This window comes from Lissotriton vulgaris, chromosome 3_1, assembly GCF_964263255.1.
Source record: "Lissotriton vulgaris chromosome 3_1, aLisVul1.2, whole genome shotgun sequence".
NCBI lineage: Eukaryota > Metazoa > Chordata > Amphibia > Caudata > Salamandridae > Lissotriton > Lissotriton vulgaris.
The window spans coordinates 2,078,294,410-2,078,321,418 of record NC_141689.1 but is presented as its reverse complement, the minus strand read 5'-3'; the positions used below and the strand labels follow the sequence as shown (position 1 = coordinate 2,078,321,418).

Genomic DNA, 27,009 nt, shown 5'->3' with positions numbered 1-27,009 from the left:
CATTCCCATCCCTTTACACCCCGATTCATGGTAATCCAGCCTTCCCATCGGGACTACAACTGGGACCCTTTGATGCTTGGAGGGAGGTAAGATGCCTTACACTGCAGGATTTGTTCCATAACTGGGATACCCTGATATTTACAAATCTTAGACACAATTTTAACTTGCCTGCGTCTGAACACTTCTATTACCTGCAGTTGAAACACCGGGAGTTAAAACCAGAGGTCCGTGAAGGTGCAACTAGGAACTTGACTCCAGTTGAGCAGTTTGTAAGGCAAACGGCATCCTCTAGGGGTACAATCACTTTATTATACAATTTTCTTCTCATTACGCAGCACCCTCCTCAACCTCGTTATACCTCTTTCTGGGAACACACTTCGGGGATGGAGATAACAGAGGGGAAATGGTAGAAGCTGTGGAAAGATATCCACAAACATAATCAATCCCTTGATATAAGAGAAGCGTACTAGTGTGTAATGTGTAAGGCCATAAGCAGTGCATTGCGGGGGAGTAAGTTATAGTTAGCTCAGGTAATTACAACTGCTGAATTTCTATGGTTTTGTACAAGTGAAATCTGAGCCTAACTATAACGTCTCAATACCCTTTGTTTTTTTCAGTGAATTTCTAAGGTTTTTAAAATTGTATTTCCCAGCTGTAACCAGTAACCTTTGACAGTGAGTATGTGAGTGAGTGCATGAGTGTCTCAGTAGGTCAGTAAGTGGGTGTGAGAGTGTCTGAGTGGGTCTGTCAGTGGGTGTGTGTTTCTGAATCGGTCTGGGAGTAGCTGCATAAGTGTCTCACTGGATCTGTGAGTGGGTGTGTGAGAGTCTGAATGGGTGCATGAGTGTCTAAGTGGGTCTGTGAATGGGTGTCAGAGTATATGCATGGGTTAGCAAGTGCCTCCATAAGTGTGAGTCAGTTTGTGAGTGAGTGCATGAGTGAGTGGGTCTGTTAGTGGGTGTGTGAATTTCTGAGTGAGTTTTGAGTGGGTTTGTGAGTCTGTGAATGGGTTTATGAGTGAGTACATGAGTTTCTGAGTTGGTCTATGAGTGAGTGCATGAGTCTCTGAGTAGGTTTGTGAGTGAGTGCATGAGTTGCTGAGTATCTGTGAGTGAGTGTGTGAGTCTTGGTGCATGAGTCTCTGAGTGGGTGTGTGAGTCTCTGAGTGGGTCAGAGAGTGGGTGCATGAGTTTCTAAGTGGGTCTGTGCATGGGTGCTTCAGTGTCTGAGTCTGTGAGTTGGTATATGTGGGTCTGTGAGTGAGTGCATGAGACTCTCAGTAGATCTAAGAGTGAGTGCATGAGTCTCTGAGTGGGTCTGTGAGTGTGTGAATCTCTGTGAGTGAGTGCGTGAGTCTGAGTAGGTCTGTGAGTAGGTGCATGAGTCTATGAGTGGGTGCATGAGTGTCTAAGCGGGTCTGTGAGGGGGTGTGTGAGCATCAGAGTGGGTCTGTGAGTACCTGCATGAGTCTCTTGTTATCGCTACTGTGGGCCGCCGCAGCTGAGGAGCTGTTGCCGCTGAGAGCCCGCATTTGCCTGTGTTACCAAAGTCATCGTTATCGCTATTGTGGGCCGTTGCAGCTGAGGAGCTGTTGCCTTTGAGAGCCCGCATTTGTCTGTGTTACCAAAGTCATCATTATCGCTATTGTGGGCCGCTGCAGCTGAGGAGCTGTGCCGCTGAGTGCCCGTATTTGCCGAACTACGAAAATCATCGCTATCGCTATTGTGGGCCGCTGCAGCTGAGGAGCTGTGCTGCTGAGTGCCCGCATTTGCTGTACTATGAAAATCATCGCTATCGCGGGTCGCTGCATCTGAGGAGCTGTGATGCTGAGTGCCCGCATTTTCCATCCTATGAGAATCATTGCTATCGATATTGTGGGCCACTGCAGCTGAGGAGCTGTGCCGCTGAGTGCCTGCACTAGTCCCCACTTTGATAATCTTGTTATCACCTGTGTGTGCCGCTTGGTGACCGCCTTTAAGTCCCCTCCCAGGATTATCGTGAGTGCACGCCATGGACCACTACAGCTGGGAGCTGTGGCCTCTGCGAGTCCGCCTCTCATCACTGAGGCTTCCTTGTGAGGCTGCGTGTCGTGCCCCTTTAAATCTCAGGTACATTGTGCATCACTGGATCGCGTGGACCCGGGCCTCAAACTAAGTTCGTTCCACACCCTTTTTGAGGGCCTTTATTGCTTTTGAAGTGAATCTGTAATTACGTGCATTGAAGCTCCTTGAGCGATTTCAGCCTCGTGTTCAGTCTATTTAAAGATAACTACTTTTTTCTATAACTACTTGTAGTGTTCTTTTAGAGCGTCTCTCCTGCGTTCTTGTGTATGGTCTTAACTGCTTCACACACTGCCTTCGAGATAGGCCTGTCTGCTCGTGTTAAGTTACCACAGGGTTGAGCAGGGGTTATCAAAGGGATTAGCCCCCTCACTCTGACTTAGGAAGAAGGATCCCTATTTGGACTTGGACACCAGCCGCTGCCAACTAGAGATTCCCATTTCTAATATTGCCGGTCAGCGGTGAGGATCAGGACTTGCATTTGTGATCCACATATAATAACTAGTATACGCTACTAGTGAGTGTAGGCCTAGGTGCAACCACATACGGTTTGGTTTTGTTCTATTGTTGATTGTAATTGCCAGTTATGTCTACAATGGGTAGGCCAACACACAATGCTTTGGAGGATCTCATCTTTGAGGGAGAGAGGTTAGAAACCTACACTGCCAAACAGCTAAAGTCTTTTTGCAAGCGTTTCACAGTCCCTGTTGCAGGTCTCTCTAGGAAGGAGGAGTATCAAAAGGCCCTTAAGGCCTGGTTAGAATGCTGGTGGGAAGCAGGATGACAAAGTGGATTTAGTGGGAGGTAAAGCACTTTCCAAACGAGGTACTAGTGTGTCCTCAAAGGGTATGTCTCCAGAAGAGATGGAGGACAGGGAAAGAGATAGGAGGCATAGTTTGGAGATGGCCAAATTAGAAAGTCAGAAGGAACTAGAGAGTCCAAAACTGGATATTGAGAATAACAGGTTGGCATTTGAGCTTGAGAAAATTAAACTTGAGCATCAGAGAGTATTGAGGGAGTTGAATATCAAGGCTAAGCATTTAGAGATCTGCCCCTCTGTTGGCAGCATACCTTTAGTACAGAGTGAGAGTAGAGTTTACATACCCAAGGATGTCATCAAGGATTTCCATAAGAGTGAGGATATTGGGCAATGGTTTGCCGCATATGAGATAGCCCCGGTGTTCCACTGGGTTCCTGAGAAAGATTGGGAGCGGAGTTGTGGGGACGCTTTGTGAGTGATGGGAGGGATACACTGTTGGATCTGCCTGAAGAGAGCAGGACCATGTATGCCCACATGAAAGAGGTCTTGATGACCAGATATGGTTTGACCCCTGAAATGTACAGGCAGAGGTTTAGAACCTGCAAGAAGTTAGAGGGTACCACTTGGGTGAAATATGTGTCTTTTTTTGGCAGAGCAATGTATCGCTGGGTAAAGGGTAGCAAAGTGGAAACTTTTGTTTAACTGTATGATTTGTTTGCATGGGAGAATCCATATAGTAACTGTTTTCCAGAGTTACACCAGCACCTTATTGATAGTAAGCTAACTAATCCTAGGAAGCTTGCTGAGGAGGCAGACCGCTGGGTGAGCACCCAGGTTTGCAAGGGTCCTGTGGGAGACTTCACCAAAGGTGGGCAGGGTCCCCAGCAGAGAAGTGGGGGGACAGGGGTAAACAGAGTGAGTTCCAGAGAGGGCCCCAAAGTAATTCCCAAGGGAACCAAGGAGTGGTGTCTCAGCCTCCCCCTGAGAAGAAGCAAGTGCCCCTGACAGGTAGGCTTGTTCAGAGGGGGCCTCTTACTTGTTTTCAGTGTGGTCAAGTGGGCCACCGGTATTACAATCCCCAGTGTCCCCAGAGGGACTCCAATCCACCACCCGTGTGCCCCCTGCCAGATTGCTAGTGTAGCCCTGGGAGGAGAGGAGATGGGTGCCAAAGGTGGGTGGGATCCTGTAGAATTAACCCTTGCCTCGCTAGGAGACTTTGAGAAGGTCCCTAACCCCACGCTGCCTGATAACACTAAGAGGTACAGGCAGTGGGTGACCATCAATGGCCATAGGGTGGAGGCTCTGAGGGACACAGGAGCTGGTTTGACTGCTGTCCGCTCGCGGTTTGTGTCCAAAGAGTAGGTTGTCCCCCATTCATTCTGCCCAGTAGTGTCAGCAGACAACTCTGAGAGCCAGTGTGAGGTGGCTCAAGTTCCCTTTGAGTGGGAGGGTCTCAGGAACTCTTCAAGTAGCTGTGAGGCCAGCCATGCCAGTAGGATGTCTGTTGGGCAACGATTTACAGAACTCCCTGTGGGCTACGGTGGAGAGGAAATCTCACTTGGAAATGTTGGGTCTGCCTTTGTGGGCGTGCTCGACCACTCGGTCCATGGCAGCCAGTAAGGCTGTTCAGAAGGGCCTGGAGCCTGAAAGTATGGCCCAGGCCCCTGTCTTAAAGAGAAAGGGTATGAGGCGCAGGAAACTGCCCCCCATAGTTCCCACGGTCTAGGAGGGAGCAGACCTTGAGGGGGATGCCCTGGAGCCTACAGGGGAACAAGTAGCTGAACTGGGGGACCTGCCTGAGCTGACCCATTGGCAGCAGGAAGGAGGGCCCACCGTGGAAGAATATTGTGAACAGCAGAGAATGTGCCCTTCTCTTGAGGGGCTGCGGCGACAGGCTGCAGCCCAGGCAGCAGGTGATCAGTCAGAGTTACATCTGATCTATTGGGAGAATTACCTCCTTTACAGTGAAGCCTATGGTTGCTTAGCCTGGGTCAGCCCATGTGCTGGTGGTACCCCAGTGCTTCAGAGCCTTCCTACTGGGGTTGGCTCATGATGTGCCATTGGCCGGACATCTGGGGCAGACCAAGACATTCGAGAGGCTAGTTACTCCCTTTCATTGGCTTAGATGCTCACTGCAGGACATGTGAAACTTACCAGGCAAGTGGGAAGAGTGGGGGGAAGATCAAGACCCTTCTCCAACCCTTTACAGTTGTCAGTACTCCATTCAAGCGAGTGGACATTGACATTGTGGGGCCCCTGGACCCTAAGACAGCCATGGGCAACAGGTTCATCCTGGTCTTGGTGGACCATGCCAGGAAACCTTCCCAGGATGTGTTTAGTTACATGCTGGCCTTGAGGAACCAGACTCAGCATTTCAGAAAACTTGCTGAGGCAAATCTGGAAGCCAGCCAGGAAGAGATGAAATGCTAGCACGATCAGAATGCCACTCAGATTGAGTTTCAGCCTGGTCAAAAGGTTTGGGTCATGGCCCCAGTGGAGTCCTGTGTGCTCCAGTATAAGTGGACCAGCCCCTTTGAGGTGGTGGAGCGCAAGAGTCCTATTACCTACATGGTGGACTTATGGTCTCCCAGGAACCCCTTGCGGGTCCCACATGTTAACCGCCTGAAGCCCCACTTTGAGAGGTCTGATGTGGCTATGCTTCTGGCCACAGATGCTGGAATGGAAGAGGAGAGTGAGCCTCTTCCTGACCTCCTGTGTGCAGAGGAACAAGATGGGTCAGTGGAGGGTGTGTCCTCTCCACCACACTGACCCCTGAGCAGCAGAGCGACTGTCGCCAACTGTTGTGGCAATTTAGTGTTCTATTCTCCCTTTTAACTAGTGTCACTGATTGGTGCGTCCATGACGCAGACATTGGGGACAGTCCTCCTGTTAAGCACAAGGCTTACCGAGTGACTGACCGGGTCAGGGCATACATCAAGGAGGAGGTCTCCAAAATGTTTGCTTTAGGGGGGATTGAGTCCTCTAGCAGCCATTGGTCCAGGCCCGTGGTCCTGGTACGAAAGGCTGCAGCGCCTGGTGCCACCCCAGAACTTCGGTTCTGCATGGACTACCGAGGTCTCAATTCAGTCACGAAGACTAACATGCACCCCATCCCCAGAGCTGATGAGTTCATAGATCGGCTAGGGGCTGCATGGTACCTCAGCACGTTTTATTTGACGTCTAGGTATTGGCAGATCGCCTTGACTGATGGGGCAAAGGAGAGGACAGCATTCTCCACACCTGATGGGCACAACCAGTTCAGGGTGATGCCCTTTGTAGTGAAGAATGACCCTGCCATCTTTCAGAGGTTGGTCAACAGGATGTCGGTTTCAGTGCCGCCTACCTGGATAACATTGCAGTGTTTAGTTCCTCTTGGGAGGACCACATGCGCCACCTCTCGGAAGTGTTGATGGCACTGCGAAGGGCAGGCCTCACAATCAAGGCAAGTAAGTGGCAGAATGGGCAGTGTTCTGTGGTGTACTTGGGACACCAGGTGGGGAGCGGCCAGGTGGCGCCCCTACAGGCCAAGATTGAAACTATCCTGGTTTGGGAGGCCCTAAAGACCCAGACACAGTTGAGAGCCTTTTTAGGATTTACAGGTTACTACAGGAGGATTGTCAAGGGGTATAGCAACATTGTTGCACCCTTGACTGAGCTGACTTCTAAGAAGCAGCCAAAGATTGTGAACTGGACTGACACCTGTCAGAAAGCTTTTGACCCCCTGAAGACTGCCATGTGCACAGCACCTGTACTTCAAAAACCAACTTTTCAAAAGAATTTGTTGTCCAGACAGACGCTGCCTAGCATGGTGTGGGGGCCGTTCTGTTACAAATGAATGAGGAGGGCCTAGACCAACCTGTTGCCTTCATTAGTAGGAGGTTACTTCCGCAGGAACAGAGGTGGAGTGCAATTGAGAGTGAGGCATTTGCTGTGGTCTAAGCATTGAAGAAGCTGAGACCATACCTGTTTTGGACTCACTTCCGGTCCATACAGACCACAGGCCCCTCAGATGGTAGATGCAGATGAGGGGAGATAATCCAAAGCTGTTGAGGTGGTCCATTTCCCTACAGGGTATGGACTTTACGGTGGAACACCGCCCTGGTACAGAACATGCCAGTGCTGATGGTCTGTCCAGATTTTTCCGCCTAAGTGATGGGAACTCCCAAGTGGGTGGGTACACATTTTAGCTGGAGGGGATGGGTGTTAGATCTGACACTATTGGCATGGGTCTCCCTTCCATTTGTTTGCTTTTACCTCCTCTGTGTTTGCTGGTGTTAGATCTTCATGGCGCTGTGCCACTGCCATTCAGTGCCATAGCGCGAATGCTACCTTTTGTAAATTGACTTTATGAATTGGTATTCCCATAATTGGCTCATTTTGGTTTACCTGTTAGTCTCTAGTATAGTGCACTGGGCGTGCCCTGGGCTGGTAGACGCTCACCCACGCTCCCACGCTTGCTGCTTGAGTGTGTGCCTCATTGCTGCCTGCTACCCTGCTGGTCCCGGGATTCGAGCATACTCGCACAGCGCCTGGTATCGTAGCCGCAAAGCGCTATTAGTGCCCTTCCTGCGCCGCATTGCCATTTAATAATAACATAGCCTGCCTGTTGGGAATTCGAAACTGTACAAGCAGATTGCTTTTTGTGTACGTTGGCACTGCATTGTTTGATCTAATTGCCGTAGCCTGCTATTGTGTAGATTGCCGGTCCTTGTCTGTGCCCCGTTTAGCTTTCTGCTTCCGTAGCCATTTTGTTGTTGTTGTGCCCTTTCCTGGCCCGGGTTTCCTCCCCGCCTCCCAGCTGAGCCTCCCTCCCACAGACAGAGTAAGCTCGTCCCTCCTCCCCTCCTAGCGCTGTGACCACCTGGTCTTGCCCCGAAGCGGTTGCTCACCCACGCTCCCACGCTTGCTGCTTGAGTGTGTGCCTCATTGCTGCCTGCTACCCTGCTGGTCCCGGGATTCGAGCATACTCGCACAGCGCCTGGTATCGTAGCCGCAAAGCGCTATTAGTGCCCTTCCTGCGCCGCATTGCCAATTTAATAATAACATAGCCTGTCTGTTGAGAATTCAAAACTGTACAAGCAGATTGCTTTTTGTGTACGTTGCCGCTGCATTGTTTGATCTAATTGCCGTAGCCTGCTATTGTGTAGATTGCCGGTCCTCGGCTGTGCCCCGTTTCGCTTTCTGCTTCCGTAGCCATTTTGTTGTTGTTGTGCCCTCTCCTGGCCCGTGTCTCCTCCCCGCTCCAACCTCCCAGCTGAGCCTCCCTCCCACAGACAGAGTAAGCTCGTCCCTCCTCCCCTCCTAGCGCTGTGACCACCTGGGCTTGCCCCGAAGCGGTCGCTCACCCAAGCTCCCACGCTTGCTGCTTGAGTGTGTGCCTCATTGCTGCCTGCTACCCTGCTGGTCCCGGGATTCGAGCATACTCGCACAGCGCCTGGTATCGTAGCCGCAAAGCGCTATTAGTGCCCTTCCTGCGCCGCATTGCCAATTTAATAATAACATAGCCTGCCTGTTGGGAATTCGAAACTGTACAAGCAGATTGCTTTTTGTGTACGTTGGCGCTGCATTGTTTGATCTAATTGCCGTAGCCTGCTATTGTGTAGATTGCCGGTCCTCGGCTGTGCCCCGTTTCGCTTTCTGCTTCCGTAGCCATTTTGTTGTTGTTGTGCCCTCTCCTGGCCCGTGTCTCCTCCCCGCTCCCGCCTCCCAGCTGAGCCTCCCGTGCCCCTCCCCCTCCACTATCCATATATGTCAGATGCCCCTGCGCGCAGTGTTCACGCGCAGCGGTCGCGCCCCATTCGCGCCAGAGGTGCGCCAAAGGTAAGTCCGTCTGCGCCCGTCCGCACCTGGACCGCACCCAGCGCCAGACCCCCTGGCCCCCGCAAACCGCACTCCCCCCGCATAACGTATGAGTCGCCACCCTCTTAGCCCTTAACCCCGGACGCACACCACAATGCTACGAAGCTACCCCTGGACTTGCCTACGGCCCCTTCGCCTGCCACTCCTGCAAGTTCACCTGCATCAAGACCCACAACAAATCCACTCCCTCCAAACACAGCTCCGACTCTAACCACCTGAAATGCATCCTGCTGAACACCCGCTCGGTCCACAGACACGCAACTGAACTCTGGGACCTACTCGACACTGCGTCACCAGACATCGCCTTCCTTACAGAAACCTGGATGAACGCATCATCAGCACCCGACATCGCCATAGCCATCCCAGACGCTTACAAGATCATCCGAAAAGACCGCACCATCCAAACAGGAGGAGGCATCGCCATCGTCCACAAGAACACCATCAGAATCACGACCAGCTCCGACGATAACCTCGCTACCGCCGAACACCTTCACTTCCAAATCCACACTGACCCCAGGACCACACTTAGAGGCACCCTCATCTACAGACCACCAGGAACCCGTGAACAATTCAGCGAAGACATCACTGACTTCATCAGCCCACATGCCCTCTCCTCCGAGAACTACATCCTACTAGGAGACCTCAACTTCCACCTTGAAAACAAAAACGACAGCAACACCACCACCCTTCTGGACAACCTGGCCAATCTCGGACTCAAACAACTTGTTGACTCCCCCACCCATGAAGCCGGACATACGCTCGACCCAATCTTCACCTCCAGCAAACACATTTCCTTCGATCGCACCACAGCTCTCCATTGGACAGACCACAGTTGTGTTCACTTCAGCTACAAAACCACATCGACCCATAACCCCCCACAACCTATTCCTCGAAGAAACTGGAACAAAATCACCACCGACCAACTCCTCACATCGCTCAACCAAAATCCTCCCACCCTCTCATTGGACCAAAACCAAGCAGCCACCAAATTCAAACAATGGATCACTCACAGCGCTGATGAATTAGCACCCTTGAGAAACCACCAGATCAAAGCAGGCAACAAAAAGGCCCCCTGGTTTAACAATGACCTTAAGAAATCCAAGAAGCTATGCCGTACTCTAGAGAAAACATGGAGAAAAAACCAAACCACCGACAACATGACCATCTTCAAGGCAGCAACCCGCAAACACCACCAACTGATTCGATCCACCAAGAAATCAGCACTCAAGGATCGACTCGACAACAACTCCCATAACAGCAAGGAACTTTTCAAAATCGTCAAAGAATTCACCAACCCCACCGCAGCCTCAAACGACATTACTCCCCCCCAAGACCTCTGCGATTCGTTATCCTCCTTCTTCTACAACAAAATTGCCGACATACATAACAGCTTCGAGAACATTTCCAAAGCACAATCCTCCCCACCCCCCTCCGAACCTACACCGCCCGCTAACAACCTCAGCGCCTGGAACCCAATCACCACTGAAGACACCATTCGCCTAATGAACTCCATCCATTCTGGCTCGCCTACCAACCCCTGTCCCCACCACATCTTCAACAAAGCAGACTCCATCATCGCACCCCATCTCCGTGATGTCATCAACTGCTCTTTCAACTCTGCTACCTTCCCAGAAAGCTGGAAACACGCCGAACTCAGCTCCCTCCTGAAGAAACCCACAGCAGACCCCTCTGAACTTAAAAACTACTGCCCCATATCCCTCCTCCCATTCCCTGCCAAAGTCATTGAGAAAGCCGTCAATAGCCAGCTCGCAGCCTTCCTTGAATCCAACAACTCTCTTGATCCCTCTCAGTCCGGATTTCGAGCCAAACACAGCACCGAAATCACCCTCATTGCAGCGACAGACGACATCCGAACACTACTGGACAACGGAGAAACAGTGGCCCTCATTCTACTCGACCTCTCCGCCGCTTTCGACACAGTCTGTCACAACACCCTCATACAACGCCTCAGCAACATTGGAATACAAGGAAAAGCCTTGGACTGGATCATCTCGTTCCTCGCTGGGAGAACTCAGAGAGTCCGACTTCCCCCATTCAAATCAGAGGCCACCGAAGTCATCTGCGGTGTACCACAAGGATCATCACTCAGCCCCACCCTCTTCAACGTTTACATGAGTCCACTCGCACCCATCGAGCGTCAACACAACCTTAATATCATCTCCTACGCTGACGACACCCAGTTGATCCTTTCCCTCACCAGAGACCCTAACACCGCCAAAACCAATCTTCACGAAGGCATGAAAGAAGTAGCCGAATGGATGAAAAACAGCCGCCTAAAACTTAACTCAGACAAAATGGAGGTGCTCATCCTAGGATCATCCCCCTCTGCCTGGGACGACTCATGGTGGCCTTCGGCTCGGGGCACAGCACCCATACCCACAGACCACGCACGTAACCTTGGCTTCATCCTAGACTCCTCACTCTCGATGACCAGACAAGCCAACGCAGTCTCATCCTCCTGCTTCAACGTACTTCGCATACTCAAAAGAATCTTCCGTTGGATCCCCCCCGAGACAAGAAAGACTGTCACCCACGCACTGGTCACAAGTCGACTGGACTATGGAAACACACTATACGCCGGAATCACAGCCAAATTACAGAAAAAACTCCAACGCATCCAAAACGCATCAGCGAGACTCATTTTGGACATCCCTCGCCAAGATCACATTACAGGCCACCTGAAAGACCTCCATTGGCTTCCCGTCAACAAGAGAATAACGTTCCGTCTCCTCACCCACGCACACAAAGCCCTTTACAAACTAGGACCCGAATGCCTCAACACTCGTCTGCACTTCTACACACCCACCCGCCAACTAAGATCCTCCAATCAAGCCCTCGCCGCAGTTCCGCATATCCAAAGTTCCACCATGGGAGGTAGATCCTTCTCCTACTTGGCGGCCAAGACCTGAAACTCACTCCCCACTCACCTCCGCCTTACACAGAACCACATCTCCTTCAGAAAAAAACTTAAAACCTGGTTATTTGACAAAGAATGAACCCCCCCCAAGTGCCTTGAGACCCTCTGGATGAGTAGTGTGCTATACAAATTCCTGAACTTGAACTTGAACTATTGTGCCACCCACAAAAGGAGCTTGTAAAGTGTGTCCCAGGCCTGCCATGCCAGAGTTTTTGTGCAGTCCCGAACTGCAGTGCTGACTGTGAAGTGAACCCTCTTCCCAGTCCCTAAACCTTCCCTTGGCATCATGTAAGTCACCCCTATGACAGGGCGCAGTGTATGTGAAAGGTAGGGCATGCCTTGGTCTGTGTAGCATGTCCTAATAATGAATTACACTCTGTTTCGTTTTTCACTATTGCAAGGCTATCTGTTCCCTTAGGCCAGGATGGGTGGTTTGATTATTACATTCTATAATCCTAATTCACCCAAGGAACATGTTAGGAAAGCCAAATTTAGTATGCTTGAGCTCAGAATATTAAAATGCATCTTGTAGTGAAAATAATTTTTATATTCTGTGTTTGAAAATACCACTTTTAGAAATTAGGTATTTTCTTGCCTAAACCTTCCAAGGAGCTCTGCTATTATGTGTATTGGATGTCTGGTTTTGGAGGGACAGGGCAGGCTGAGCACGACCTAGATTGAATAGAGAGATATTGCAATTGGAGTATGGGGAAGGGTGACCATTTAATCTTAGCAGGGCTGTGCCTGGCAAGGTGACTGATGGTGCCACCTCCCAAAGTGCATCTGATGGCAGACCCCCTCTTCCTGAAAGGCAGGATGCAGCCTTGTAAACGAAGTGCTCCAGGATGACACCAAACTGGTTCTGGCTGGGTACAGGGGTTGTGCCTTTTGAGAAAAAATACTTTTTGGGGTATAAGTATCTGTGCTTAAACCCCTAGATGGTGTGTTACTTCTGGATGTCGAGACGAACCTCTGTCCGTGTAACTAGAGGGAAAAGACTTTGGAACTTTAATCCATCTTGCTGAAGCAACTACCCAAGGGCCTGATTTAAGCTTGCCTCCTGCTGAAGTCTCAGGGACATTACACTTCACCCATCAGCCGCCTGGATTCCTATTTGAGGGGGATTCTACTCGCAGGTGAGGCCTCTGCTGAGAATTCCATAGCCTCTGGTTCTACTGCGGGGATCGCGGTCTGAATGTCATCGTATCACTACTGTGGGCCACCTCAGCTGAGGAGCTGTTGCCGCTGAGAGCCCGCATTAGCCTGTGTTACCAAAGTCATTGTTATCGCTAATGTGGGCCGCTGCAGCTGAGGAGCTGTGCCGCTGAGTGCCCGCATTTGCCGTACTACGAAAATCATCGCTATCGCTATTGTGGGCCGCTGCAGCTGAGGAGCTGTGCCACTAAGTGCCCACATTTGCAGTGCTACGAAAATCATCGTTATCGCTATTGTGGGCCGCTGCAGCTGAGGAACTGTGCCGCTGAGTGCCTGCATTTGCCGAACTACGAGAACCATCGCTATTGCTATTGTGGGCCGCTGCAGCTGAGGAGCTGTGTCGCTGAATGCCCGCACTAGTCCCCACTTTGAGGATCCTGTTATCACCTGTGTGTGCCACTGGGTGCCCACCTTTAAGCCCCGGTCCCGGTTTATTATGAGTGCTCGCCGTGGACCACTACAGCTGGGAGCTGTGGCCGCTGCAAGTCCGCCTGTAATCACTGCGGCTTCCTTGTGAGGCTGCTTGCCGTGCCCCTTTGAATCTCAGGTACATTGTGCATCACCGGGTCGCGTGGACCCCGGCCTCAAACTAAGTTCGCTCCACACCCTTTTTGAGGGCCTTGATTGCTTTTGAAGTGAATCTGTAATTATGTGAATTGTGGCTCCTTGAGCGCTTTTAGCCTCATGTTCAGTCTATATAAAGATAACTATTTTTTCTATAACTACTTGTGATGTCCGTTTGTAGTGTCTCGCCTGCGTTATTGTGGATGGTCATAAATGCTTGACACACTGCCTCTGAGATAGGCCTGTCTGCTTGTGCTACGTTACCACAGGGTTGAGCAGGGGTTATTAAAGGGTGTAGCCCCCTTACTCTTACTTAGGAAGAAGGATCCCTATTTGGACCGCGGCCCCAACTTGACACCTTGTTAGTAACATTTTATGAAGATTCTTTGAAAACATGGGTCCTAACTATAACTGCTTACTGGCGAGCGCCAGTAGATAAAATGTATGTATATTACCTACTGGCAGTCGCCAGTAGGTAGTTATAGTTAGGATTATTTTGAATAGGGAAATCGGAACATTCTATTGTGAATAACTTTGGCGCCGGTTGAGGAATCTACCTGAAAATGTCCTCAAATTTGCCTGGCGGCGCTCCGGTCCTTCCCTGAAAGTTTGGGGGGGATTCGTCAAGCGGGGGCCGAGAAAAAAGGGGGGTCCAAAAACGTGTTTTCCCCATGTTAATTTCCATAGGGCGGTCAACCTCACTTTTAGCCCGAACGGCTGAATGGATTTCCACCAAACTTGGCAAAATTGTAGGGACTGGTAGCCCGATGTGCCTTTGCTATGTCTCAAGATATGTGCTCCATTGGATTTTGAGTAATTTAGGTTAAAAAAATATATATATCTGTAAGCGCGCTCCGGTACACGCACCGGGGCGCGAACCAGCACGCTACGCGAGTTCGCGCGCGGAAACCTGATTGGCTCTCGGGTGTCTATCAACATTCCAAACAGTCCGGAGCAGCCGCCATCTTGTGTCTCGGTAGAATCGAGACACAAGAGGTGGCAAAAACTCTCATGAGTGATGTCACTGACCATGTCATGAGTGATGTAATATGTGACGTCATCAGCAGTGCATTGCAGGCGCGCAAGTTATAGTGAGTACAACTAACTATAATGTGGGAATTTCAATGGTTTTATGTCAGTAAAATTTCCAGCTAACTATAACTGGTGTGAAACCTATGGTTTTTTCAGTGAATTTAATAGGTTTTTTAAATGCTAATTCCTAACTATAACAGGTGTGAAACCTATGTTTTTTTCAGTCAATATATATATATGTATATGTCATATTACCTACTGGACCACCAGTAGGTCATATGTTTATATATGTGTATATACATATCACCTACAGGCGGTTTCCAGTAGGTAATTATAGGCCCATAGGAAAAGTGTTTTTTTGTTTTGCTAATAACTTTGGCACAGTTTGATGGTTCTTCAGAAAAATTTCAAAACTAATACGCACCTGAGTTTAGCTGCTGTGTGGAAAGTTTCGGGGTGATTCATTACGTTGGGGCTGAGGAAAAGGGGGTCAGAAAGTGCTTTTTTCCCATGCAATTTTCCATAGGGATTTTAAACCTGACTACAGCCTGAACCGCTGAATGAAATGACACCAAATGTGGCAGAAATCTAGCTCTTGGTCCAGAAAGAGCCCTTTTTAGGTCTCGCTGAGTCAGCGCATGCATTGCTCTGCGAGACATTTAGTCAGTGGCACTTTGAAGTGCTACCAAAAGCTTTTCCCCGACCACCAACTTTCGGTTACGCGCACGTGAACGTGCATGCAAAGCTGCCACATGGCTTTTGTAATGGCTCATTAAGCTTTACAATGCTCCTTTACCCCTCTCTCTGCTCTCACGACTCCCCCTCCCTCCTCGACTGCTTCATTTGACTTGTTGTTTAGAGTGGCTGAGTCTGTCCCTAGTCTAGCTGTTGTACTTGTGGCACCAGTGACCCATTATATCAGACTTTGAAGTGCATGTGATGTCCAGATAAAAGTTTTGTTTGCCTAAAACAATACGCTCACTCTGTATGTGATCATTTAACCAAAACTTTTTGCGAAGTGCCTACATGCCCTGATGTAAATAGAGTTTTATCACTTCAAATGGGCCAGTAAATGCTGGAAACAAAACCAGGGCAATACTTTCCTGTTCCTGGTCAATTAGCAGTAATTTCCTTTTCATCTCCTCACAGCTCAGCCACAAATATCACAGCTGGAGACGATAACGCCTCCCTCTGTGGGGAAACACGCAGAACTACAAAGCGCCGGACTGGCGTGCATTAGTTCAGTTATAATCCGCATTATTGGGTGTCGTGGAGGCATTGTCTTCCGCAGGACTACGCTGCCAGCGAAATAAACACTCAAATTTTCGGAGTAAAGGCTGTTTCCTTTACAGAAAAAGCTTTGTTTTAGGGGAAGAATGCCCAATTCCAGGTCTGTGTGTAATCTGTTAGTTTAGTCCTAGATGCATTCCTGGCGACAAGGAACAGAAATTGTTTCTAAAGAAGCAACCTATGACAGAGCAGGTTTGACCTGGGAGCTATTTTTTGCTGTCAACACTAAAAAATGGTTTTCTAGACATAGCAAAACCTGCAAAATGTTAAGCAACTGAAACCTGTAATCCAGAGTGAGTGAAGGAGGCCCAGCCTTCCCACCAGCTGTTAGCCACGCTAGAGGAATGCAGAATTGATCCACGCGCCCATTAAACGTCCAATGAGTTCTGGTAATAATGTAAGCCATTCTTATAAACATGCTGGACATTTATTTTCTCAGCAGTCAGGTGGATAGGGCCTCCGGAGTGGTGTATCTAATTTTTGCAGAAAAGGAGGCATACCTTGGGATTTCTTATAAAATGCAGCATTTTCCTTGTTTTTGACAAATGACAAATTGCTGTGCCTTATAGTATAATCTTACAGCCCCACCAGGGTCAAAGGTATGTATGGTTCCGGGGCTGAGTTGGCCAGTTCAACCAAATAATGGCTGTTTTTTCACTACCCAATCAGGTGACTGGGGTCCAATTTCCTTGATTGCATTCCGGCCGTACACCCCTGCCACTGCGCCACACATATTCTTAAAGTGACTCCCCACTGAGATTGTTTTTGTGATTCCTTCATGGAACTACTGACCACTCACCCCTCTTGCTAATCCACGAATAGAAGAATATTGCAAAGAAGGTCACAGGCTTCTTTCCAAATGCCCCCATGAAGTTAAGGTACGCACCAGTAAGATGGCACCAGAGCACATTTAGCGCTGGCAGGATCTGTACTACATAAAGGGTTGTGCAGCTCCAGCATCTTTCGCCTTCCACAGCTGTGTGCATGGAACAAAGCCACGCTGTCCCTAGTGCCCTCAGAGGGAATAGCAGGCTGGGAGAGAACAAACACTTTTGGCCCAGATCAAAAGCAACACCCTTCAGCAACTTTATTAACCCTATCCATTCTGATGACGGAACAGCTCAGTCATCAGCCGCGGTGGCGCTGTGCTGATGACGGAGCGGTTCATCATGGCCCGGCCGCCGCGCCTGCGCGGCGCTGATTTCGCGCCAGCACGGCACGTTCTATTGAGCGGGCGGGCCATGACGGAACCGCTCCATCATGAGCACAGCTCAACCGCGGCTGGTGACGGAGCGGTTCCGTCACCAGCATGCGCCCGCCCCGCCCCCCTAGCACTGCGGCTGAATAGCCGCCGCAGTGAAGGGGTTAAGCAGCTTTAACTACAGCTCACTGGAGGGATGAATTTGTTTCCACTGTTGTGCCACCATCCCCTCAACCAATGACTTGAGACCTTATCCTGCACTTTCACTACTGCCAAGGATCCATGCTGAGCCACTAACGCTCCTTCTAGGCCATAGCCAGTTGACACAAACACAATGCTGAAATCTCACCTGGGAGAACGTATGGTATAACATGTGCATTAAAGTAGAGATGTAACTATTTAATCCAAGGCACGGGCTACTCGCATCTGTAAATGTGAATTTAAATGCAGGTGCATCACAAAGAGGATTTACGTGTTTATTTTCCATAACAATGATCTACTTGTGCTACTTTCGCATTACAATATCATAACAAGCATTGGCATAGCCATAGGTCTTGGGACCTCATAAGTGTTTAGCCATGCAACAGTTGATGTTGTTACACCAAGGATATTGTGCTGGATAACTAAACACTTATAAGATCCCAAAGGTGAGACCTACTCGCTATGCCAAGGCTTGTTGTAATGTGGTATAAATCCCTTCAGTAGTTTTTTTGAGTTGTTAAAAAAAAAAAACTATATGTATCTAGGGATGTGGATCCTTTATGGAAGCAACAGATCCCATGCTGAGTTTTGATTGGCTGCTAACACTTCAACCAAGTAGTATTGGCAGTCATTTTGGGACTCGGACTCAGCAGAGTCCCCAAATGTATGTATTTTTTAAATAGAGAGAATACCCTGAACCCCCTAGGCCTGGTACTGAGGTCTTATAGGGACCCTGCCAGGGCCAAAAAATCACTGTGGATCCACGAATCCCGGCAAAAATTTAAAACCTTGGCCCTTGGGGGGTCCAGGTCCTGGGGACAAATACTGATAATTAAATTGAGGATGGGGGGTAAACACCGAACCCTTCCCCATGTCCGATTATGTGCTGGGGATCGCCACTTCCCCTGGGTGGGCCAATTTTATTTGAGGAGGGGGGCTGCGTTTAAAAAAAGCCTTGGAAAAAAACCTAGTTATAGTTAGCAAATCAAATTTTAAAATCCTTAAAAATTCACAAAAAAAGAAACGTTAGATGGACGCTATAGTTTGGTTCAGATTGCACAAAACCATAGAAATTCCACAGTTATATTTATTCCTATCTCGAGAAATTATAACTCATGCCCTAAGGTAACTATAACTCGCTCCCTCGCCATGCACTGCTACATAGTACACACATATTACATCCGCAGTGACATCTTCTATGGCATCATTTATAATATAATTGCAACATTAGCTATTAAATTATTGATGAGAAAACAGTGCATACCAGAGGCACGAGTTATAGTTACCTTAGGGAACGAGTTATAGTTTATTGAGATAAGTAGAACTATAACTGTTGAATTTATATGGTTTTGTGTGTGTAAAATCTGAACCTAACTATAACATTCCTTTAACTCTTTCCATGCTGATGACAGAACCGCTCCGTCATCAGCCGCGGTGGCGCTGTGCTGATGACGGAGCGGTTCCGTCATGGCCTGGTCGCCGCGCCTGCGCGGCGCAGATTCCGTGCCTGCGCTGGGCGTTCCATTGAGCGTGCGGGGCTATGACGGAACCGCTCTGTCATGAGCACGGAGCGGTTCCATCACCAGCATGTGCGTGCCGCGCGGCCCCCCCGCCCCCTTAACGCTGCGGCGGAATAGCCGCCGCAGCGAGGGTGTTATGCTTTGGGGTTTTTTTGTGAATTTTTAGGATTTTTTAAATTCTATTTCTAATATATATATTACCCTTCAGTGGGAGTACAAACGCGCACTAGCGCAAAAACGGCATGTTTCCGAAGCGGGAAAAATAAACACCAGTCTTGCATGGGAATCAGGACGCTGTAACCTCTACACGTGAGAGATAGCAGTCATAAACACGGAGAATAAAGGCTCAGTATCACAATACAGATTTTCGCCGTAGTGTTTAAAATCATGGTAGATTTGTAAGCAACAAACGGGATGCTACTCACTTATCACACGAGCGCCTTCGGACATCTGCAAACTTGTTCTGCCCCTGCCATTAGACAAGCAAACCGATGTCTAAAACGACAGAGCCCATTTGAGACAATCCATGGTCCAGGTAACCAATCAGGGTCCATAGGGGAACACACCTCCTCCCTGAAAGGCCAGAGTTACCATGACACCGTAAACATGCAAGAAATCACGTAACACAGAGGCTTTCTCCCGCCAGTACTACTAAATACCAATTAATGATATGTGTATACGACAGAATGTTTAAAATGTACCATTCATGATTAGAATTGTATACTTAATGTGTGCCTACTGTAAACAAAGTAAGGAACAAAGAAATGTACTATAAAACGCCATAGAAACAAATGATTTAGAATAATTGTTTGGGTGTAATATATGATTACTATGGTAACTAATGAATGCCAATTAGGAATGACCATTATGACTCATGTGATAGTTTAAACATGTATAAAAGCGTCATTTTGTTGAGTCAGATGTTAGTGAGCAAGGCGGAGGTTGCCGCCGAAACGCGTCTGAGCAGAAGTTGATATGAAATAAAACCCTTGAACTAAGATACACGGAGTCAGCGCCTTCTTGGATGGTGAAGTTTGGTGTGGTATTAATATATATATATATATATATATATATATATATATATATATATATATATATATATATATATATATATAATGCTCGAATCCAGTATCGCACTTGACGTGCACAAAGGAAACCGCACTCTGGGCAGCTGTGATTGCAAGTATCTTGTTTATTACAGCAACAGGCGCGTTTCGGCGGAAGTGCCTTTTTCGATGTATATATATATATATATATATGAAGAAAGCAGTCCTTGTTCCATCTGTAAACGGCGGAACTTAGTAGGTCTGGACCTCCGAAGCCTCACACAGTGCAGCGAAATACAGCCAGGAAACAATCACTTCTCAAGTGAGTTTTGCAGGAAGACGGTTTATTAAATGAAAGATGACGCGTTTCACTCCACTAAGGAGCTTGTTCATATATATATATATGCCAGAAAGGGTTCCCCGCACAGTGAAGCCACAGGACAACACAATCGACTCGCACTCCAGGGTCCGTGTTCAAAAGTTGTTTATATATATATATATATATATAGATAGACACTTCAAGAGTGTGTATTACAACAACCTCCAGTGTCTTAGCTATTATGTTCTTACCTCAGTACCCAAACGCAGAAGGGGAGAAGATCATGATAGGATGCTCAGGCAACTAGAGTCCAAGATGATTCTAGAATTGGATTCTAAGGTACCAAACGGGCTGAACACCACGGAAGACTTGTATCACTTTTTGTAAATGATTACATCTAACAGGCTCCGTGGTTTGACAAGAATACTAGAACTGTGTCAGCAAAATAAGGATTGTGAGCTGTGCTCCAAGCCAGCGATATTTAATGATTCATCATGATAACTATGTCCCAGTCCGACACCCAGAACAGATTTCTTTACATTCTCTCTTTTTCTTTTTCTTTCAACTGTTTTCAACAGGGATGAATCACGGTTCTCCCTGTGAAAATTCAGTCACTTTATTGAATAATTTCTTAAGCATAGGTCACATTAATCACCAGGATAGGGGTTGCCATCTATTTTAGATGTCCCCGATGATTTGGGTAGTTGGATCAAGGTAACCAGAGGATTCTAAATTGCATTTTAATATTTTGCGTAATATTGCACATTTTTGCGTTATGTTGCACATCTGAGTGTCATGTTTACAACATCACTATTGCACTTTGAAAAAAATGTATTGAAATGATGAAATTATATAATACATTTTTTATCCAACATAATAGTTTTTAAGTAGGTATAGTTTAACTTTTAAGCTACAATTGGATGTATAAGGCGAGAAATATTTGCATATTTTATTGAAGTTTGCTTTATATCTATTTACATTGTAAATAGGATAAAATATTTTTTGATATTGCAATATATTTATTGGCATTATGTTGCACATACTAAATAGCGCAAGCACAACGCACTTTATTGCAGTTTTTGTGAATCGATAAATACAACTCAAGCATTTATGCTGATATGAAATGAATGGATGACATCCATATTAATAACATTATATTACAACTGCGCAAAAAAACATATACTACCTGGAACTTAGGGTATATATATGGTGGATTGAAATGTGACCTATTAGTATTTTCTTTATGTTTATTATTTGTGCATCACATGGTGTATTTGAATGTGGTTAAAAAGAGGGCATGATGGGAAATATTTTTTATGTGAGCAAGGGCAACCGACCGAAACACGTCATCTTCTAACGCTGTTGTGACCTTCATGGAATAAAGTACCTTTTGCCAGCACTTTGGGATTCGTTGGTTTCTTCCTTGTGGTAATCTCCGAAAAAACGACTGGTGATTCAAAGTTGACCTGTGTTGTTGATATATATATATATATATATATATGAGAGAGCAAAAGCCTTGGAGCTTGAAGAGGGCTACTCGCACGCTGTCAGCCATCCAGCCTGATTGCCCTGCAGCACCCTTTGGCAACCTTCATAATGTTTATAAACCAAGTTCGACGCGTTTCAGGGCCAACGCCCCTTCCTCATGATCTGCGCATAAAGGGAATGACATCTCACTATACCTTTATTTTCCGACCTTTATTGAGGGAAAAACGCCCAACACTGGGCGTGGCAGCAGTTGAAATATCCAGCGGAATGCTGGTTGTTGCAGTCCTTGGTAACGTGAGTCCAGTGTTTTACCCTAAGTGGGCTCAGTCCCTTTATTAATTATTTGCGTTTCAAATCCTTGAGTAGGAAGAAAGGTTGGCTTGGGTGTGCTGAAATCCGTGAGACAGCGTGTACTTCCGATGAAAGGGAAACAGTTCCATTTCAGAAGCGCCTTCGTGCTCCCGCTGAGTTTAGATGGAAGCAGAAGTGGTGCTCCTCTTCCACGGCCAAGGTAGCCGTGTGGGTAATGAGAGAGCAAAAGCCTTGGAGCTTGAAGTGGGCTGCTGGAACCCGATGTGATATATCCGTGCCCAATTTAGTGAAAAACAAATATACCTCTATAAAAAGGGTGAGGCTAACTAGCAACTCATGACTTTATTCTGTGCTGTTAGCTCACTCTGTTAAAAGTCAACCGACATGTTTCATCACTTTGCCTTACGTTTCAGTGATTTCTTCAGGGTTTCTTGGTGGGTCAGCGTTTAACATGCACCTTTCTTAGTCTTCCCTTATTGTACCAGGTGGCCTTCTGTGGCAAGCCTACCCGGCCCCCGTGGAAGACTGCTTGACGTGTACCGTCCCCTGTCTCAGTAGTGGGACGCTGTGAACCGCCAGTAGGTCGGTATCGCTTACACGTGCAGGTGTGGTCTCGGCTCACCCCTCGTGTCTGAGACCACACCTGCACACGAGACACGAGGGGTGAGCCGAGACCACACCTGCACGCGTAAGCGATACCGACCTACTGGCGGTTCACAGCGTCCCACTACTGAGACAGGGGACGGTACACGTCAAGCAGTCTTTCACGGGGGCCGGGTAGGCTTGCCACAGAAGGCCACCTGGTACAATAAGGGAAGACTAAGAAAGGTGCATGTTAAACGCTGACCCACCAAGAAACCCTGAAGAAATCACTGAAACGTAAGGCAAAGTGATGAAACAGGTCGGTTGACTTTTAACAGAGTGAGCTAACAGCACAGAATAAAGTCATGAGTTGCTAGTTAGCCTCACCCTTTTTATAGAGGTATATTTGTTTTTCACTAAATTGGGCACGGATATATCACATCGGGTTCCAGCACACACAACACTTGATGGTTGCCTGACCTATATGCGCTTTCTTTATTTTTGTTTCTCTCCCATTTCTTTTGGGGTTGACAGTAGCCGATGATGAGAAGTGAGGAATCAGGCGAGTACCAGTCTGATACAATCCTCCCCTTGGTGTTGCTTCCGTGAGGCACTGTCAACCTTCCCTCCCCCTTTTTTTCAGGTGTGGAAGATAGGGGATATATGTAGCCTGGTAGTGGAACCAGTAGACACTCACACATATTGGCAATATTGCCAGACTCAAAATTGCAACGGTGTGCATGATTGTTGATAGAAGGTATATAATTCCTCTACCACAAGAGTAAATTCTTTTGCAGCCATAGAGCTGATCAGGAGCAGGTCATTGTTGTATGAGCCCTTTTTCACTGTGCCAGTGGGCTCAAGTAATACCTTGCTGACGAGAATGAGGTATGTGGAAATTGCTGTCAGTTGCATGTGCTTCCATCTAGAAGGGACCTGCTCTGGAACTTCATTCTGGAATGTTCCTACTGAAGCACGATCAAGATTGGTTCTTATTTGACTGGTCTCTGTCTAAAGTGGCATAGTGGGTGAAAAATAACTGATTGAGATGCAGGCCAGAGGAATTGCCAGTGACTGAGATTAATTGAAGCATTCAATTCATTATTTTTTTCTTCTTTACAGGCGATGTGGAAAAATCATATCTGACTTTTTGTTCCCCTATAGGTGCTGTATTAGCTAAGAAGTTGCTGTTGACGGCTATATGCGAAGAACAATTAATGGAAAATTACTGTCAGAGCTTTTTAGACAGGCCTTGTCTGTTTTCTGCCTGCTATGATCGTTGAATTCTTGCACCTGATATTTAGAGGGCGAATTGATCACTCTGCCATTGCCAAATTAGCAGAGACCTCAGCATTGTAAACCGTGGTGACACTTTGATTGTGACTCTGAAGGTAAATAACAACCATAAATCGAGAAAATCTTACACCAACACAGGTGCTTTTCAATACATAAATCAATTGCAAATTAGTTTGAAAGTTAAACATTAATTCAAGCTGAACTATTTGCAGTTTTATAGTAACTCAGAAAACGTTGATCCTCTCGGAAACAGTTCGATATAATTTGGTTATGTCTAATTTAAAATGTATAAAGCTCGAGATTACACAAAAAAAGCTCCTGTCACTGATGGAAATAAAGCTAGCCAAGCGGGAAACCTACATGGAAAAGATATAAGTTTTTATAAGTTAGCAAAAGGTGTTTAGGGATTTCTCATGAGAAATTAAGAATATTCCATGTTTGAGCCATCATCACAGAGAAAGCTTGTTCCCCTGAACTTTGGAATCTTAACATAATGCAGAGAACTGGATAGGATGGTCCTAGAAAGAGCATAAGGAGAAAATAAAAAGCCATACATTTACCACTGTGAAGGCTGTATAGGGATTTATGACCGAAACACAAAGCCTGAAATAGGCAGCGCTTATGCACGGAAAATTAAATGGAACAAGATCCTGGTTTTTTGTTGAATATAGTGTGCAGATCATGGATCGCCTTGATTGTAGTGTGCAGGTTGGCAGTCGGCTGTAGCCTTTCTACAGTAGGTTGCATTATCTCCTCCACTATAACTAAGTATTCATTAAATATACTAAAGTTAAACATGAGGCTTACTTCTTTGGGGTCGATTCCGATGTCGGTCAGGAGCAGTAACCCACCGACCTGCTGTCGTGGGTTACGGCCCTGCTAATACGATGCGACCGAACAGGGTTCGGTCGCATTCGTATACTTCACAATGCAGGCATGCATTCCGAATGGAATGCATGCCTGCATTGAGAAAATCAGGGGTGCAGTTAGTCCCTGCACTCTGTGGCCGGCACCCGAAGGTGCCTGCCACCTGGTGCAGGGATTCACAGAGGGGCACTATAGGTGCCCCCAGGCTGCCATTTGGCAGCCTTGCACCCATGGGGGCCCTGCTGGGGGCCCTCAAAGACAGTTTCTGACTGCCTATTTGTGCCGGACAGACCGGCACGAAAAGGCAGTGAAAAACTGCCATTGTACTACCTTAGTCGTAAAGAGGCGACCGGGGGAGTACTGAAGGATTTCTGGATGGCAAAGGGACTCTCTGAGCCCGTCATAGGCCATCCAGAAATCCGAGTCGGATTCCATTCCGACCGAGCCCATCGGAATGGCCCGGCACTGACCGATTGGGTTGGAAGGGCTCCGAACATGGTTGGGAGCCCTTCTGACCCGACTCGGAATCGGCCCCTTTATATTCAAAAGAGGCGTAGCAGTAAACCAGATGTGTTGATACACGTACTGGATATTTGTCGCTATCATAGGACATTGGAGAAGTGTGGCTCACTTGTTTGAAGTGGCAGACCCTGAAGCAGAGATCAGGCCCGGGACCAGGGTTCAATTCCCGATGCGGCAGTGTCTTGGGCTCAATGTCTGCAGACTCGATAATTCTCGCCTCGGTGCCTACTCTAATCATGGGTCCCACGCTGCAACTCTGGGCAATAGTTTTCTTAATCTCCACAACGGCCCCGACAACACTGGGATGCCTGGCTTCACCTTGGGGTTGAAGGACTGGGTTCTTTAAGACCCAGCGGTGCCAGGGCACAACACCTGAAACCTTCGTGGGTAACCTGCTCCGGCGTACGAATGACAGAGACACGGGGCACTTCCTTCGGCGTCAAAGATTCAAGGTTTATTTACTGCAGGGAACACAGAAGTCACGACAAGTACAACACGTGCAACTTGGGGAGACTGCTTCAAATTGGTTCTGTGGATCGCTCCTTTTATACAGAATTTACCTATAGGACAACATGATACACAAAGGTTTACAACCCGGTTCCCACAATTATCCCCCAGAGGGGTCGCTTTGGTCACTTTGATACACACAAGGTCCGGAACATAAGTGCGGAAACATTTGGCGGTTCCCAACTGTAAAAACCCATCTTCCCAACATTAGTGCATTCCAATCGACAGTAAAACAGATCGAAATAGGAACAAAGACAGGTGCAGAGGAAGACGGAAACAGTGGGGAGATCGGACAGGGTGTAAAAGGGGAGGTATCGGGAAACACGAGATACAGGCATCAAAGGGACGTGCCTAATGAGATGCACGGCTGAGACAATAAGTCCGTGCGGCAAGATGAGCCTCGAGCGGCGCCATCTGCCTTACAGTATCATCCCCCTCGTCATAAAGACACTTACAAAGAACATGTGTCTTCCGCAAATATCTTGGGAGTCCCAGGGTCGCGAAGCGGACATCGTCCGTTCGCTGGCTACTTGAGGGCAAGAGACAAAATGGATGCCGTATCCAAAATGGAACCCGTGGGTACAGATGAAAAACCCACATAACAAACGAACGGTTTAAGTTAGCACAGCGAAACTGCGCACACTTACTAAACTCGTCATTTGCGGTTCATAGATACCAGACTCGACCATATTCGTGCGAGTCGAAAACACCACTTACAATTGTCACGGAACCTCAGACGCTCCTTTTGCCCTCATGTAGGCAAGCACTAGTCAGAATCATATTCGATATTCATCAGACCATCGAGATGTTGCTGTAGCATAGCTCTGTCCAACCGAGTCCCCTTGGCAACAGGTGGCTGTCTCATACACGTTGTAGCACAGAGGCCACATAAGGCAGGACCGCACTGCACACAAAGGCAACACGTGAACAGGAACGCCACAACGACTCCGATGATCATCAGAATCTTCCAACCCCAAGTCGACATCAGGCCCCAAAACCACCCAAGTAGCGTCCAATCCCCTATATCCACGTGTATGGATTCGGAGATCTTATGCAACTTCGAGATGGCTTGATAGACGGTTGGAGCGTTATCTGGAATGAAAATACAGCAGCTCGAATGGATCACCGTACATACCCCACCTCGATCTGCTAGAATGACATCTAAAACCATACGGTTTTGTAACGTCATAAGCCTATCCGCCTGAAGTTCAGTGGTGATATTACCAAGGGCACTGGCAGTAATATTAGCTGTCGATTCTACCACTCGAGTCAACTGTCTCAGGTTCCTACTATTAACCATAGGTCCCCAAAACGGGAGGAAACCCTTAAAAAAGTCTCCTGCCTCTTGACCGGCAGTATCCTCTACGCTAATTACGCCTCTCACAACTCTAGTCTTGTGATAATCTGCATCTACAGTAAACGTCGGAGGC

At 47.7% G+C, this 27,009-nt stretch overlaps 1 protein-coding gene across 1 annotated transcript in view; it reads right to left on the bottom strand.

Annotated features, from left to right (window-relative positions):
* DLC1 (DLC1 Rho GTPase activating protein) overlaps positions 1–27,009 on the bottom strand; it is a 1,582,515-nt gene that overhangs the window by 475,769 nt on the left and 1,079,737 nt on the right. The window lies entirely within an intron of this gene.